The sequence below is a fragment of the Talpa occidentalis genome, unplaced genomic scaffold (genome assembly GCF_014898055.3).
Source record: "Talpa occidentalis isolate TD23 unplaced genomic scaffold, MPIMG_talOcc4v2.1, whole genome shotgun sequence".
NCBI lineage: Eukaryota > Metazoa > Chordata > Mammalia > Eulipotyphla > Talpidae > Talpa > Talpa occidentalis.
The window spans coordinates 58,689,515-58,706,944 of record NW_026555331.1 but is presented as its reverse complement, the minus strand read 5'-3'; the positions used below and the strand labels follow the sequence as shown (position 1 = coordinate 58,706,944).

General features: G+C 39.0%; 1 protein-coding gene across 4 annotated transcripts in view; it reads left to right on the top strand.

The window, feature by feature from the left end:
* Nucleotides 1-17,430, top strand: part of NKAIN3 (sodium/potassium transporting ATPase interacting 3) — a 749,694-nt gene that overhangs the window by 603,149 nt on the left and 129,115 nt on the right. The window lies entirely within an intron of this gene.

Here is a 17,430-nt window from a genome sequence, read left to right as displayed (position 1 = left end):
GTTCCACTGAAGCATTTTAAATAAGATCAGACAATAAAACAGAAGTGTTTTAAAGTAAGATCAAACAATAAAACAGATGCCTATCCCTCTTAAATAACAAAATGGCACATAATTTTCTTGAGGGTTATATTCTGGGATCAAATATTTAGTGGAAATCCAATTTTATAATTCCTTTGAAGAAATGTCATACAAGTAACCAACGATAAAAGTCATACATGGAACACTTATCTTCACATGCTTTATACTAAGCACTTTACTGTCCATGAAAATAAAATAATTTAGTGTTCTTTCTGAGAGCAATATCTGAAACTAGAACTTAAATGAGGTATTTTGGAGTGTACATATAACCTTGTTTCAACATAGCAATAAAGTAGGGGAGAGTTCAAAGCATTTTTCCCTCTTTCTAAAGCACAAAGTAAGTTAATCTAAATTACACCTAACTAGGCTTTCAGTTTGTCCACATTTTTTTCATAGACAGAAACAGGCTTCTCTTTTTCCCCAGCACCCCACTCTCTGGTTCACTCTTGCTCTCTTGCTTTGATTATAAAAACAGAAAGTATAGACTAAAGTTAAGAGTAGATCCCAAGGACATTCTTCTTTGCTCTTCGAAGCTCGTAATGTTTCCCAACCCTTTTTCATTGAATATGACTTTCACTAATGTTGCCATAGCTTAGCACAAGCTTGTGTCATAGAATAATCAACTGTTTTTACTAAACCCATTTGCTTGTTATCAGCACAAAGCTGAACTACTTTTCCCAGCCTCCCCGATGTTAGGTATCTCATGGTAATCAATTCTAGATCATGGAATGGGAACTAAAGGAATGTGCCCCCTTCCCTAGTCTGGTCCCAAAACTACTTCCACATACCATTCATTTTCCACATCTTCACCTTTCTTGAATACAGATAAGCATAGAAGGCTTGGAAACCATGTGTTTAAAATGGTGGAGCCACAGTGTTGAGGGGATTTAGATCACTGAGTTATTGTCAGGAGGAGAGTTGACTATATAACTGTCCTCATAACTTGAAGACAAGATAAGTGCCTTTGAGGCACAGATGCTGAGGAAGACACAAGAGGGTATAATTAGGGAGGGCTTATTGAAGTATGGACCCTGTGGTAGAGAGAGGCAGAAGTTCTGTCTCAAAGGGTGAGTAGAACAGCTAGGCAATCCACAAATAACATGTGTGCCTCCTGTGGCCTTGAAAGATCTCTTTGAGGAGAAGCCATTAAAGCTGAGACTAAAAGATGAAAAGGAGCCTGGAAAGCGAATGGTCAGGAGCAGAGGATGCTCAGCCAAAGAAACCACAAGCCGACAGAGAATCATTTCCTGGAAGAGGCTTCTAGACAAAGGCTTTGACTTCAGGAGCAGTTTCATAGTGAATATTCCAGAAGTTCAAGAGATAATCTGGACTTTCTCACCTGCTGACCCTCCAGAGTAGTGGGTTAAAAGGCACATTGAATCAAGGACTTAATTTTAAACCCTCTGTTGAGCAGGAAGCTATGTGGAAATTACAGCATGTTTTCACATATGGTGAAAAAGTACACAGCATGCATTTAAGTTTTGTTTTCCTGCCCTTTGTTCTATATTTGCCATATTTTCTATTTATTCACTTATCTTTACTTGGAAAAGTAAGTTAAATCTGCTTCCTTTTTTATATAAGGAAACCAAGGACTCCTACTTGCTAGTCCTAAATTTGAAGCCAGGGTATCAGACTGAGTTTTTCCTCCTGACAGAAACAGCAAAAATGCAAAAAAACAGGTGAAGATAAAGGTTCTTTAAGACTTTGGCACTGTGCTTTCTAATAATCATGAAGGAAGCTTTCTTGCACAGAAAATTCTACATATATTTATAGTTTAAAAATTATATTACCCCAAACAAATTCTATACCCATAAGTAATAATGACTGTCTTCCCCCAGTTCTTGGTAACCTCTATTTTACTTTCATTCCGCATGCATTTATCTATTCTTGTACCCCATAAAAATGAAATCATCCTACTTGTCTTTTTGTGTCTGACGTATTACAATTAACATAAAGTTTTCAAAGGCTAAATAATATTCCATTGAACTTTCAATTACTCTTTGATCTATTTAAATTAATTGTCTAAATTTCTTTCAATAATCTGTTTCATTTACAATTTAAAGTCCTTTCAACATTTAACCTGCATTCATGAATTCATTGCCGTTATCATTCTTTCAAAGCCCTTCAAATAAATCATCCTAATAAACAAACACTCCTGTTTTTTTAATATAACTACCAAAGCAAATCTAGTAAGATATGCTTATACATATATAAAATCTCAAATTCTCAAAGTATTATATAAATTTATTAAAACTTTCTCACATCTTTCAAATCAAAATCACAAGTATAAAATTAATTACTCAATTCAAATGTTGAATTGCTTTTACAGAATGAATCTGCCAACTTTAACATATTCCATCTGATAATGTTAAGAATCATGAGAATTTTGTACACCAAGTAAACATGGATTACTCAAAGATTACAAAAGCCTAATCTGCCTTTTATAATAGAGTATTAAAATTGTGGAATTGGCTTGCTCTTTTCTCTGTAAAGTGAATTTCCTGTGCTGGAGATGCATTTTTTCAATAAATTAGCTAGCATCTCAAATAATTGGAGTTTGCTTTTTGTTCAGGGATTTTAAGCTGAGAGTCAGGACATAAATTTCAAGGGGATTCTAACTTTTCACGAGTGAATATGCGGTGTTTTTAATACAGTAGGTGAGACAAGAGGAAATCCCATTCCATATATGATCAATCTAGTGGCCCACAGCACTGTTATGAAATTTGAGTACTGTAGATACTCCTTTTAAGAGTCTCTTTTTCATTGGCTTTATACTCACTAACTCTTTTTTTTTTTATTAGATAATAAATTTTATTGTTATATTCCCCATACAATGGCAGCGCCCCCATTCTGACCCCAATCCCTCCCCTCCCGCCCCTGCCCCCCTAAAAGTGTCTCTGGTTCATAGTTTTTTGTTGATTTTGATTTTCACTTTCTTATAGTTATTCATTTTCCTGGTCCCTTATTTAAGTTTTCTAGATTCCTGCTATGAGTGAGACCATCCGGTATTTTTCTTTTTCTTTTTGGCTTATTTCACTGAGCATGATCCCTTCCAGCGCCATCCATGTTGCTGCAAATTGCATGTGTTTATCTTTTTTGAATGCTGAGTAATATTCCATGGTATATATGTACCACATCTTCTTGATCCAGTCATCTATTTTTGGGCATTTGGGTTGTTTCCAAAGCTTAGCTATTGTAAACAGTGCTGCTATAAACATAGGGGTGCAGGTGTTCTTTGGAATTGATGTTTCTGTGTCCTTTGGGTAAATACCTAGGATACTCACTAACTCTTAAGGCATTTTAATCTCTTCCCATGTGGGACTTGGTAGGAGTTTGTTGATATTCACTTTGCTTCATCCAACCTTATCAATTGATAGAATTCTGCTTTCTTTCTATATCTGGGTTAGGTTGGTAATTCTCATAGCTATTTAAATGTTTGGATTCTGCATTTTTCTTATATCTCTTCTTGTTCTGAGGTCCTTGGCCTGTCCACATCCAAAAGCAGTTAAAGTGCAAAGCCATCATGGTATTGTTTAATTTTAGAGCTTTAAACAAGCTTAATTGGCTAATCCTTTATTGATTAATTGATTGATTCATTCAAGAAATAGTTATTGAAATACATTTGTGTATTAGTCCAAAAGATTGCAGAGATGAATAAGATTTGATACCTTTACCACAAAACTTACATTCTAATAAATAGACCTGTAAATAATTAAAGAAGAGTAACGTAGAGATAATACTCTGTGTAAAGTGAATCAGAGTCACAAAAGCAATAATCAGAGGTTCATTGTGTCTCACAGCACAAAACAAGGCTGCTCAGAGCATGTGAACCTGGTCTTACCTAAGTATATTCGACCAGGGCAGAGAGGAAAATTTGAGTTTTCTTGACCTTGTTGAGCAATCATATTTAACTTCAGACATATCAGTAGAAGACATTAACAAGTTTCATTACTGACATATGGAGAATTTACATGGATGTAGGCTCTAAAGTCAATAAGGCAAAATAAGACTATAGCTTCTGAATTGAGGAATGAAATATGGGCTTGGCTGTAAGGGGGATTCATATAACAAAGACAAGAAGTTCTGCTATTAGATCTTTGCCCCACCATACAGATAGGTTTCTCCACTAGAAAGGTCATTTCTGGCAAAAATCTTAATTCTGGGTCATATCTCCAATTTTCATTCTTCTATGTAGTTAAGGGAGTGGTAAAAGTTTCTCATGAAACTGCAGGCCTCAACCGACCTCAGGATGAAATAATCCAAGTACCAAAGTGACAAATATTGGGAAGGCCAATTCTGAACATGTTGGCGAGGCCTTTCAAATGTTACATCACTAGGAAGATAACAAGAAAGTGCACTTTATTTATTTATTTATTTTATTCATACAAGCACTGGATACAGTCAGAAGCACGGGAAGGTGAGAGAATTCACCAGAGCCAGATCCGGGAACAGAACAGGCAGACCAATGAAATACACTGCTGAGGGGAGCAGCGGGCGGCAGGAGAGGTGGCCAGGGATGGAACTGGCGCTGCAAAGGCTGCGGGCAGCTTCGCAGCCCAGCACTCAACCGCTACGCCACCGGGGAGGCCCAGAAAGTGCACTTTATTTTTTTTAATTTAAATTTAATTTTTATATTCCCCATACAATTACAACCCCCTTATTTTGACCCCAATCCCTCCTTTCCCTGCCCCCACCCCCCACAGAGTGTCTCTGGTTCATAGTTGTTTGTTGATTTTCATATTTTCTTTCTTATAGTTATTCTTTTTCCTGGTACCTTATTTAAGATTTCTAGATTCCTGCTATGAGTGAGATCATAGAAAGTGCACTTTAAATACTTGGGGAGAAATGGGCAGAAGAGCTAAAAAGAAACTTCTCTGAAGAGGAAATGCAAATGGCCAACAGGCATATGAAAAAATGTTCAACATCACTTGTAATCAGGGAAATGCAAATCAAAACTACCATGAGATACCATCTTACACCAGTGAGAATGGCACATATTAAAAAAACTAGCAACAACAAATGTTGGCGAGGGTGTGGAGAAAAAGGAACTCTTCTGCACTGTTGGTGGGAGTGCAAACTGTTCCAACCACTATGGAGAGCTGTGTGGAGATTTCTGGACCTAGTAAACATAGAGCTTTCATATGATCCAGCAATTCCACTCCTAGGTATTTACCCAAAGGACACAGAAACATCAATTCCAAAGAACACCTGCACCTCTATGTTTATAGCAGCACTATTTACAATAGCTAAGCTTTGGAAACAGCCCAAATGCCCAAAAATAGATGACTGGATCAAGAAGATGTGGTACATATATACCATGGAATATTACTCAGCATTCAAAAAAGATAAACACATGCAATTTGCAGCAACATGGATGGCGCTGGAAGGGATCATGCTCAGCGAAATAAGCCAAAAAGAAAAAGAAAAATACCGGATGGTCTCACTCATAGCAGGAATCTAGAAAACTTAAATAAGGGACCAGGAAAATGAATAACTATAAGAAAGTGAAAATCAAAATCAACAAAAAACTATGATCCAGAGACACTTTTTGGGGGGTGGGGGACGGGAGGGGAGAGATTGGGGTCAGAATGGGGGGGGGTTGCAATTGTATGGGGAATATAAAAATAAAATTTATTATTTAAAAAATAAATAAATAAATAAATAAATAAATAAATACTTGGGGAAATATGTCAATAAAAAGCTGGGGAAAGCCATGAAATAGTCAGGGCAGCATGGCAAGAACCTGGGTTATAAAAGAATTGATGTGTAGTTGAGCATGCTCAGTTCACGATGCCCATGGTAGGGACAGTTTTGAGTGACCTTGAATTCTGACTTGCTCTAGTGATTTCAAACTGTTTAATATCTGGGCATTCAGAGAAAACCAACATTTATAAGGCTGTTCAGTAAAAGCTACTTTTCTACCAGTAAGAAATTAAATGAGTGACCTAGAGGGCAAGCTACTCCAAACACACACACACACACACACACACACACACAAACACACGGAAATAGGGGGATCAATAGCTTTTCTCTTCTGTAGGTACTCAAATCACGGCAGTTGGGATGTTCTTCTGGGTGATGTGTACTCAATGAATGGATTACATCTTGGAAAGAATGATTAGATTCAATTTTCTTTGAACAGTAATTCACAGGAAAAAAAGAAAAGGATTTATAAAAGAGATATTAGGGGAGAAATGACATTTTTTGGAAGGAGTCTGCCCTAGCCAAGGGAGAACCAAAAATAATAGAAGATATTTTCAAAAAGAAAATAATAGTCAAAGGGTCAATACCCAAAATTGTAGAAGCAGACAGTAAAAAGGAATTTTAGAGAGACTTCACAGTCAGTATTTGTCATTCAATTTTGCACAAAGTAAAGCACTGGCTAGATTTAAATTGGAATGAAGAAAGTATGATAAAACTGGAGATAAAACTGGATAGCTAAGAAAAAACATAACACTTGGCAATGTTATAACTGTTTAGACAAATTCCTAAAATTGCTTTTGCCCTTATAATTTTGAGCACTATTTTTCTCATTCTTTATTGATCCTAAAGAGATTTTTGAAATATATTATTCCATTATTTAAATATTATCTACTCTTACAAAATTTTAAAGTAGGGAAAAAACAACTGTACTAATTAAGGGCACATAATGATTCCAGAAGTCAGAACCCAGGAGAGAACAAAAGCTAGAGACACAGCCAAATAAAGATAAAAATGGAGCTTCAAACATAGAAAAGGAAAGTATTTCAAGAATTTTTTAAACAACACCTTTTCTCTAAAATAAAATGTCCCTCCAAATGGGCACAGTAACATTGATACAAAAGCCTTCAGCCACTAGTGAATCTAAACAAATAGTAAACAAAAAAATTACAAAACCTTTGAAAGGGCCTTCAGTAACACCAAACCATAGTTAATAACATGTGTGTCCATTTCATCCAGTTTCTGAGCTTCCAATGAAGATTTATGAAAGAGTGAAGAGTATATCTACTATAGGCAAAAAAAAAGAGCAATTTGTGTGGTTTTAGAAGAACTGAAGAGTTTTAAAGAGAATAGAAAATGTACTATTGGGGGTGGAGACTAAAGTAAGAAATGAAGAAAACAGACTAGTTATTAATTTCCAAATAGGAGAAAATCAAAACTAAAAAGCTTATAATGTATTGAGGTAGTGAGATGGTGGGAACAGATATGATATAGGCATCTTTATAAAGGTGACACAATGCTTTCAACAAGAGTGAAGAGAAAAGACACAGTAGTAGATGCTTATTATCAAAGCACCCTGTGGGCACACTATCACCAGATTCAGACAAGAATCAAAGACAAAATGGTAAAGAAAGCCCAGGGGATCCTTATAGAATAACCAGAATAAGCCTATCACTGCATCTAAAGGAGTAACACTGAAAACATAGGAAAGTCACTTTGTGTACTTTGCACAAAAGAGGTATGTCATCTACAAAGAAGCCTATGGAGTGACTTGAAATACCAAAAACTGAGAGCGAGCGAAATCTCTGCTGAAGTCCTATGCTGCCTTGAGGGCCAGGAGTAGAGGACAAAAGCAGTATCAGTCAAAAGCTAAACAGGAGGTGATGGAGATAGTCACGTATGTTCTGGAAGGTCACCTGTATGGACTGGGGCTCTTGGCCCTCTCCACATCAACCCTGGAGAGAGAGAAAGCTAGTACTGCCACCTGACACTTCACACCATAAATTCTTCCTCTGCTGGACTTTCTTTCACCATGTTTTTCCATGGGGACGCTTACCTTTTCAGGAAAAAAAAAAAATACTCACAGGTGATAAAATGAAACCTCAGGTTTCAAAATGTGGTGAACTGATCAATTGCCCCTCCTAGAAACTAGCTACTATTTCCAAAGAAGAGAAAACCGAACCAGACATAGGTTCAATACAAAGTCCACACAATCAGACAATCTTCTGGGGAAATAAAAGAAAGAGAATGATGAAATTCTCACAAATCAATATTATCCTAATCTAAACAAAGCTTTTCAATTTTCAGAAATTAATAATTGATGAAAATGCATCATCAGAATAAGCTAAATGTATAAACAATATCAGTAGCAATCTACTACTTGCTGCACACTTTCTCTGTGATTGCACTTCATAGTCATTATCTCATCCAGAATAGCCATGCCTTAGCGGGCAGTTTATAGAGGAGTAAATTGAGATTATTTTTTCCCCAACCCACTTAGCTTGTAAGAAGTGAAACTAATAAGTTCAGACACCAATGTCCAAATGCAATCCATTCCAACAAGGATAATTCTTCATAAACAGAAAAAAAAATGTTTAATTCTTCATAAATATTGGTTGCTCACTACATTAAAAATAGAATAATTTAAATATTGAGTAAGATAAATTGTAGGGAAAAATAATGAGCTATCCCACTAAAATTTAAGTGGAGAGAGGGAGACAGTTGTAATATGACACACCCAACATCATTGTGAAATTGCTACAAATCATTGTCTTGTCTTAGCATTCAATATGTGAAGTTTATTATAGAATAACAGAATCTCCAATCCTCCAAAATTGTGAAACCCCACTCAAAAAAAACTTTAGTTTTAACAGTTGCAAAAAATCTGTATGACTATACAGTGAAATTAAAGGAATCCAACACTATTAAAATCTGGCTTGATAAAATGTAAGAGAATATAATGTAAGAAAAATGCTGTTGGTGTGATTTTTTAAAATAATAATGTATTCTTTTATTTTATTTTTTTTAAAGATTTATTTATTTATTTTATACAAGCATTGGGTACAGTCAGAAGCGCGGGAGGGTGAGAGAATTCACCAGAGCCAGAGCGGGGAGCAGAGCAGGCAGAAGGACCAAAGTACACTGCTGAGGGGAGCAGCGGGCGGCAGGAGAGGTCTGCACGCCATGTGGGACCCTCGCCCGGTGGCCGGGGAGCAGCCGGGGATCGAACCGGCGCTACAGAGGCTGCTGGCAGCTTCGCAACCCAGCGCTCAACCGCTGCACCACCGGGGAAGCCCAATAATGTATTCTTTTAATTGAAGTAACATTAGGATTCTCCCCCTCAGGTATCCCCCCTGTGGGGTACCTGCCACCAAATCACCAATAGTCCCCACCACATTTGTTATAGACCCCAACAAATATGTTTCCAGATGCGTTAGGTGAAAGAATTCACTAATAAATCAAGGCAAGTTTTATTGAGGACTTGTACTGGAGCACAGAGTTGGAAGGACCAGAAGAGAAAAATCCCAGCCTGGCTCCCCAAAGGGAGTTTAGAAGAGGTTTTGAAAAGGTGGGCCTACCAGCTCAGGGCAGAGGGGAGCAGGGTCATAGCATGTTCTGGGTTGGGCTACACTGGGGCATACTCAGTCAGGTTACATGCTCCTTTACACCTCACAGTATCAGCATCTAAAGCCCCCACCCAGAGAAGTACATGCTAGCTGGCTAAGGAGGCTTCACCCTTGGTCAGGATTTTTACTAACTGAGTATGAGGGACCCTCAGCTTTCCCCACTTGAGAAATCATGAAACAATCATTAGTTGGATGAGAGCAGATTTTACCTGGATATGACTTTGGTCAGTCTGGTGGACCAAGTTGTTCAAGAAGATTTTGAAGCAGGACCCAAGTCCATGACTTGGTCCACCTGTTCAAACAGAACATTGGACAACTCTTATCCTACCTGATCACAATTTCATTTACTTGGGCTGTCTCATAACTTCCCTTATTTTCACAAAACAAGACTTGGCATTTCTTTCTCACAGTAAGCATTTACAGAAAATTCAGTCATTTCAATGATTCCTCATCAGGTCTAAGTGTGGGGAGGATTTCTTCTTCCCACCATTGATTGTGCAGTCAAAGTTGATGTGGTGGAGCAGACTGTGACAGGTAGGGCATTGGTGAGCTGTGCAGTGGTCCTACCTTGGTCTTGTAACAACATGATATGTATCTCATATTGGTTCCCTGCCCTATCTATTAAAGGGCATTGCTGAGCAGTGAGGGGAAGCTAAAGAGGAAGACTAGAGCAAAAAAAATGAGGAGAAGAGTGGAGCAGAGACTTGTGAAGAAGCCTAACTTTCTTCTTAGCCTTGGACTTGTACCAGGGACTTGGGGAACACGGAAGGAGGCCCTTGAAAGAGATAAATGAACAGATATGGGTGAGAGACCCGTGGTCAAGCAGACAATGGCAACCTTTATCTTGACTTGGGTTTCAACTTTGTTCTTTTCCTTCCAGAATCACCTGGTCCCTTTTTCCCCTTTCTTGTGAATCCCCACCAGAAGGTGACATAGATTTGTGGCAAGCTTTTCGGCCAAAATGGTACCACTTTGGCCTAACCCTGTTTGGCTGGGAATTTACCCACGAAGCGATGGGTAAATTTAGGTACTTCAGGGAAAAACCATTTTAACTATATTCTTTATCTTCTCTCTTGCACACTAATTGTATTAAGGTTGTCTTCTATTGAAGGTCTTAAACACTAAAAGTATGTTTGTCTTTATAACAAAACCCATTTAGAGCAGGCTGGTTTGGGGTACCTGGGGTGCCCCTCATTCTGCCCGCTAACAGATTCAGTATTCAAAAATGTCTGTTTGGGGGTGTCATCATTCTATGTGCAAGCTGGACTGGAGCCTTGAACCCTAGACGAACTTCCTGAGCATAATAATCTCAGTTTCACTTCTGTCTGCCACAAATATCTTTTGTTGCCAAACCTAAGTCAGAACCATAAAAAGAGGGGAGTTCAAGAAATATAATTCATGCTCAGATCAATTGACACATTTTAAAATCACTAAAATACTTAATAATAAAACTGAGGCATTACTCTTTTAAATCTTTACTATGAAATCTAAATGCTATAGAAATTTAATACCCATAATTGTCAATTATAAAAAATACCTTAATAAGCTTTAAGAGTTGATTTTTTAAAATAATTCCACTTTCATTTTGAACTTATACCTCCATTCCACATCCCCCATAAAATTCTGTCCTAATGTGATATGTTTATTCCTAAGTGATTTAAATTTCACTCGTAGTATTATCTTTTAATGAATAAAATCTCTTACTTTGTATAATCTAATCATTAATCTTGACTCTTAAATTGGGATATTTGTGGTTTGTTCTCTTCCAAGATTGACTTAACTACTGTCCAATCTTTTTACATACATTATTGCTGTTCTGGCTTTGAATCCACAGGTTAATTGATCCACAGATCAATCAGTATTTTAAAGATAAAATTTCAGAATCCATGAATGCATTATATTCTTCAATTTGTGAAGATACTAGTTTCTCTTAACACATTTTGTTGTTTTCAGTATAGAGGACAGGGAATTTTTTAGATTTTTTTTTCTATAAAAAATATTTTTTTGTGACAAAAATTTTAAAACCTATCCATTGGTCTTTTTCCCCAATTTTACTGAGATATAATTGACATAAATCACTGTACAAATTTAAGGTAGAAAGCACGGTAATTTGATTTACACTTATTGTGAAATGATTCCCACAATTAGCATGGGAGGATAATGGTGAACAAAATCAGGTTAGATGAGACAAAATTTTTTCTACTCAAAAGCTTAATTTTGAGAGAATCAGACAAGAAGTAAATTTTTACAAGTAAAATATGTAGAATAGCTTGGCAAACAGTGATAAAATACAAAAAAGAAAAAAGGGAAGGAGAAAGGACAGTGGGGAGGAATGAAACTTAAATAATGCACCTGATATATGTGTCAAAGGGTACCAAATGATCCATTATCAAAAATCATCTTTAGAGTGCTAAACATGACAAACCCATTAGGCTGCCCTTGGGTTATTTTAGATACAAAGAAACTGGAAGCCAGCTATCTTGTCTTTAGTAACTAGTACTGCACCTTCACCGGAAATTAAAACTCCCATTTTATTTAGTGCCCTGAAGACTTTTACATGCCCCCTCCCCCACTCCCCACCCCCCTGCACAACTCCCCAGATTAGTGCACCAAGATAGATGCAGACAGCAGAGATAAATGTCTTTCACTGCAAAGTTGTAAGAAGACGGTTGAGGAAGACAATGTGGGAACCAAGAACCAGAATGACACAGACACTTTCTCAAGGCCCGTCAAGTTTTGAATTAAGGTTCTCGAAAAAGTCTGCCTTAAACTACGCAGTTACACACCATTTGGGCAGTCTTCACAGAGGCCCCGCCATGCATTCCCCTCTTGAAGAGCACTGGTCTCCTGCTGCCTCCCAGCCACTACCTGCGACAAGATGGGGCTGGGAGTTCCTCCCGGCTCTCCCTTCAAATGAAAAAAAATTATCTCCAGGGCCTCCCTGGTGGCGCAGCAGTTGAGAGCTGGGTTGCGAAGCTGCCCGCAGCCTCTGCAGCGCTGGTTCGATCCCTGGCTGCTCCCCAACCACCAGAGGAGGGTCCCACATGGCGCGCAGACCTCTCCTGCCACCCGCTGCTCCCCTCAGCAGTGTACTTTGTCCATCTGCCTGCTCTGCTCCCCGCTCTGGCTCTGGTGAATTCTCTCACCCTCCCGTGCTTCTGACTGTACCCAGTGCTTGTATAAATAAATCTTTAAAAAAAAAAATTATCTCCAGATAAAATTGCCATAAGGCATAACTCTCTCAGTTCTGCCTATCAGTATTTAAGACTGAGAGGGAAAAGACAGAAAGAAGAGTCCATTTTGCACAGCTGTTATTAAACAGGAAGAGGAAAAAATGTTAAAAATTTTGAATATTTGGACAAGTCTCTAGGACTGCAGAGGTCCCTGCTGAGGCGTGGGCTGATATGCTCGAGCATCACCTTGGGCCTGTGTGCTTTCTTTCTTCTGTGCCCAGACTTTCTGAAAGGTGCAAGAGATTTCTGAATCTTAAAGAGAACAATAATGGCCACAAAGCATGCTTTTGGCTGTCATCCCACTGCTTGAACAGCTCTATGGGTTCCTAAATTTATTTTGGGCAGCAGCATGGCCCCACCACCTCCTCTGGGCATCAGCTGTGTTTCAAGGCACTGTCAAGTTCACTGTACCCAGCAGCCATCCCGGCATCCCGCAGTCTCTCAGTGGGTTGTGAGCAGCCCGACCTTGGCCTTTGCTTTGGCACAGCAGGTCCTGCCCTCTGAAAGCTCAGATGCTTCGGACAGAAGACTGTAGCACATCAGTGACGCTACAGACTAGTAGCTGGTTTCCTAGTAACATAGGGTTTAGTCTCCAGCTACCTCTGAAATAACTGGTCTCTCCTAAAAGCCCTCATTATCTGCAGGGCACTGCAAAATCCTCTCTGTGGTCTTTTAAGGGCCTCTCTGTGTGAACTCAGTTGATGTCGCACCTCTACCCCACTATTTCTCTTACGAATTCTTATCACAGAGCAAGTAAACCACAATGTGATGGCCTCAATATTTGAGTTCTTTAAAATTTGAGCAATGCTTCCTTAAGACATTACTGCTGGTAAGTTGTAATATAAATGCTTATTAGAACAGTCTAATAACTACATTGTAGGAACAATGATAGATCAGGAGGCAAGTTCAGAATAAACATGTTAATTGGTCCAAATCTTCCTGAGTCTTCATTTCTCAGAGGTAAGGGCAATGTTATAGGGGACCAACGTTTCTCAATTCAATGACAAGGCAGTGTGCAACATAGCTGTATCGGAAACAAAACACACCTACATTTTGGTTAATTATTTGGTGAAAACAGTCAAACCTAGACACGATGATGGCTTGGGTGCACCCTGGAAATGGTGTGTTAAGGTTCAGAATATAAAAGTCTGCAGGTTTGCAATGTCTGAATGAGGTCTTAAGTCAGGAGCCCTGAATGATCTACCAGAAACTTTATTTATGGCCCAGTTTCCTGTAGTTAAATTGAAAAGTTGCAGTGGGGTGTGTATCTTTCATCAGTGACAAACAAATCTGTATTTGTACATCAAGATCTTGCTTTAAATCTAGAACATATTTGTAATTCCTTAAGTTGGTGAGCATCCTTGTCAGGAATTTCTGATGGCTGAAGTGAGTAACCGAAAAGATATTATAAGCAACTTAATTTCTTCCAAGAAGTTGCTTGGCTGTGCTGTTGGAAGTTGGCACAGGAAATACATTTGAAAGGACTATGAACAAAAGGGTTTCCTGGCTGCAGGCTCTCCCTGTGGGGTGTTTTAAAGTAACACCTCAATTTCTGAGAATGGGTGAAGAGAGGAATGCTCTGCATGGCTGGTTTTTCTAGGTAGTTGATGCCAGCTCTTAATTGTGCTAATTTTTTGTTCTACATTTTAAGACTTTAACAACCAGAGTCTGGAATCCAATTTGTCCTGCAGGTCATCCAGCAAGCTGTTCCCCTAACCTTGTAAGTCTCCCCACTTCCTTCTCTCAACCATCTCTTCCATGTCTTCCCTGCTACCATAGATACTTATATGATGTTCTCACCATAATAACTACAGATTTCCTTCATAATCATTTTCTAGTACCACTGAAAACCTGTCCATGTTTCCTTGAAATTTATCTCATTATTTCCACAGGATTGTAACAGGGTGGTCCCCAGGAAAGGGGGAGGTTCCAGGTTCCCTGCCCCACCCAAGGGAGGGTAGAGCTGAGCAGGGAGAGGATGAAGCTGCAGAGGAGACTGAGGAAGGAAGCAGGATGGAGCCAGGTTTTGGGGGGGGCCTGGGGTGCACCTCTCCCTGCCCTGTAACAGGATGAATTTCTAAATTCAACAGCTTCCTTTTTCACATATGTCTCATTAAAGTTAATTTTGGAATGCATAGACACTTTACTTTCTTAATACAAATGTTACAGGGCAGGGAGAGGTACACCCCAGGCCCCCCCAAAACCTGCCTGCTCTAAATGGGTTCTGCCATCCGCCGTATCAACCCAAAACATATGAGACTTTAATGGGAAGGAACTTTAATACAATTAGGAAACAATACAGAAAAGGCAAAGAATCTAGTTTCTAAATCAAGCACCCAATGTTACCCGTCCCCTCGTGGGTAAAAGTCCATCCAAATGGGATTGGCCCAGAGCAAGGCCCCAAAGCCTGCCACAAGTCTGAAGCATCTTCCAGTGGGGACCCACAGAAAAGGGTCAGAAACAACCAGACAAGCCCGGAAGGAAAAGAGCAAAATCAAAATCAAGATAAAAGCTGCCATTGTCACTTCCCCATGGGTCTCACCCACATCTGTGTCACCCAGTCCACGACCAAAAGACAAGCACAGTTTCTTCACGTGTCTCTAGGCTCCATGCGCCTCCTCGAGGTCTCCTTCTGGCTCCATCCTGCTTCCTTCCTCAGTCTCCTCTGCAGCGTCTTCTCTCCCTGCTCAGCTCTGCTTGGGTGGGGTAGGGAACCTAGAACCTCCCCCTTTCCTGGGGACCACCCTGTTACACAACTACCTCTCTGAAAACTTAAGCAAAAAGTCTTGAGTTGCTTTGAAGTCTCTTGTTAAGTCATCTTTTAAAGATATTTTATTTTTAAAAACATTTGACAAATCTTAAAAAAAGTCCTCCAGAATCTGTAAACTTACTCTCCATGTTGACAAATAGAAAGTGGTGCTTTAACAATTTGCTTTAACAATTTTTTTTAAAAATATAGTACCTGTGCTCAGATCAGGCCTTTTCTAATGAAATCTGTTTTGGAGATGTTGGTTCTGAGAATGGGTTCCTTGGGTTAACTAACTCTGGGAAAAATTTCATCTGAGCTCCCCTGTCAGTGGCACCAGATAGTTTCTCCATGAGACAGAGGCATTAGTTATATCTAAAAGAGCAGGTTTATTATAAGGGAGGGAAGGGCAAAGAATGCTTGCACAGACACAATTGGGCAGAAAGAATTTCCCCAAAAGGGACGGATTTGCTAAAAAGGAGGTTGCATAGTTGCAGGCAGGCAGCCTTGGGAGGAAAGAGGCCTCTGCTGCTTTGCAAAGGGAGAAGATCGGTAAAGAGAAACACCTGCGAAGTCACAGGCCACACGCGGGCGGGAGGGCTGCTGCCCGGTGCCAGTATGGAAATTGCACTGATATAGTCTCCTTCTTTTCTTTGGGAGGGGCCCATTCCTTTGTGGAGTTAACTTTTATTAATTTTGAATAACTATGCAGAATTTTAAAAAGACCTGAGATTCTCTAACAATCCTCAAACTCCATATCCTCCTTCCTTTGGGAAGCGTTCATCACTTTGAAGCTGTGACTAGGTTGATTTGTAAGGAGCACAGATTCTCTACAATGACCCTCAGTCTCCATTTCCCCACCTCTAGTCTGCACTTTGATACTCTCTATTACTGTCTGCTATTACTGTCTGATTCTTGCTCTAGATGTTGGCACCTAAAGTTTTTTTCGTTTCTGGGTGCCTAAAGATTTTTTATTTCTGTAGCTGGTTTAATGAGTATATTAATCACCTCTACCCTCAACTCCAGCTCCCAGAATTGTGTGAGCAAATCAGGAAAAAACTTTACCACTTCCCAAACTACCTAGAAGAATGAAAATTAAGGATATTGACCAAATTTGAGGTTTTCTCCAGAAATGACCTTTCTATAGGAGAAATCCATGTGTGTGCAGGACAAACATCTAATTACAGAACATCTGGCCCTTTTGTCATTTGAATGCCCCTCTTTCTTCTAGAAGCACCAGACACCTAGACCAACCCTTGATTCAGAATATATACCCTCTTCTCACCCACTGAAAGCAGATTCCTTATTCTACAGGTAGATTCCCTGTATGGACATAGCTAAATTGATCCTTTCCTCCTTTTACTCTGTCTGATGTTGTTTTATTATTCAACCAGCTAAAGCAGAACTGAAAGGTGGAGGGACATTTTCCCTGCAGTGGAAAAGTTATCATCTCCTTAACGTCTTAGGCTTCTATTGCCAAAAAGCCATATCATTGTGTTTCATTCGTAAAGGATTCTGGATGCTTTCAGATTTTTAATCATCTATACTTCAATGGTTCCCCCTTAGTACTTCCTCTTTTTTGTATTCTTGTATAGGTCTGGAAGCTTGAGAATTTATTTTTCCCATATTTTATTTTGAGAGGTTTGCAAAATTTACGTCACACTAAAATTTTGAGATGCAGAGAAGTGTAGCTCATTTACAGTGCCATCCCTACTAAGACATATGCCCTAGTTTGGTTAAAACTGTTCCTGTTTATACAAGTTGCCTTGGCATCCTCTTGAATGTAGACTTTGTCCTAGATTTTTTAGCTTTCAAATGAGATATTATCAGTCATTCTATTAGGACAACATAGGATGGGTAAAACTAAGAGCCCTTTAAACTTCTGCCATAGTGCCCTTGAGATTGGAGATCCATGTACAATGAGCAGAATTCTCCTTTTTACAGATGGTTGAATCTATAAGAAATCAACAAACCACTCATTTCTCCTCAACTCTGTTAGGAAACTATGCAACTAGCATCTTCCTTTAGAGGACAGCACTCAGGTCAA